An 877-nucleotide genomic window follows, 5' to 3' on the forward strand; every position below is an offset into this window, starting at 1 on the left:
GCCGGCGGGGCCCTTTAATGGAGGGCTCATCCGGAGCGCAGGCTGTCGAAGCCGCAGAACTTCCAGCGCTTCTCCAGCGTGGCGCCCACGCCGCTCAGCTCCTGCCGGAACATGAGGGGGAGGCGGGCCATCAGGCGCTCCAGCTGCCGCGACGACACCTGAGACACACGCAAAGCCGCTTTCGGGTCTGCCCTTGGGCGAGCTCGCGTATGTTTGCGCGTTGCGTTTTGGGGAGCGCGTGCGTGAGTGCGCGTGCGGGCGGGCATACCTGGGAGTCCAGCGTGTGCACGTAGGAGCACAAGTATTCCAGGTTGGCCCCAAACGGATGAACGTGCAGGAAAGCCGACATGACGCCTGGGGAAAGGGGGGGGGGGGCACATGAATGTGACATTTGGGGTCATCCAAAGGAAAACGTCAACACGTGTACGCAACATGCGGCGGCAATGAGCCCCGAAGCAGGGATGTTGGGCCCGCCCCTTCCCTGTCCCTTTTCAAGAGGCCCGACCCAATGCCGGAGCCGCTCGCTTGGACTCTTTTGCGCCGTCCGCCAGCGATGAGTGAGCGGCATTCGTCTGGGCTTTTTCTTTGGGGGTTGCCTTGTTGTCGTTGTTGGAGGTTTGCCGTCCAACAACAACATTGTGCGCTCGCTTCCAAGCGCAGCTCTTGTGGAATGCGCGGCGGAAGTCGAGCAAGGCGTCGCTTACCCAAGAGCAGAGCCTCCTTCTCTGACACCAGGACACCCCCCGCGCCTCCGCCTCGTCCCGTCTCTTGGCCGGCGCGCGGCGACGACGACAACGACGGCCACCAGCCGTCCACCTAAAAGGCAGCGGGCGCTTCGTCACTTGACGGACGGCCCGACCGAGCGGTCGACGCGGAG

The 877-nt window shown here is 64.2% G+C and overlaps 1 long non-coding RNA gene across 1 annotated transcript; it reads right to left on the reverse strand.

The window, feature by feature from the left end:
- Positions 1–774, reverse strand: LOC109529991 (uncharacterized). Its single transcript, XR_002170934.1, has 3 exons — positions 705–774; positions 269–354; positions 1–158 (listed from the first exon to the last, which is right to left on the reverse strand). It is a non-coding gene; the product is annotated as an uncharacterized LOC109529991 (long non-coding RNA).
- Positions 775–877: the final 103 nt, after the last annotated feature.

Source organism: Hippocampus comes, unplaced genomic scaffold (genome assembly GCF_001891065.2).
Source record: "Hippocampus comes isolate QL1 unplaced genomic scaffold, H_comes_QL1_v1.1 scaffold189, whole genome shotgun sequence".
Lineage (NCBI taxonomy): Eukaryota > Metazoa > Chordata > Actinopteri > Syngnathiformes > Syngnathidae > Hippocampus > Hippocampus comes.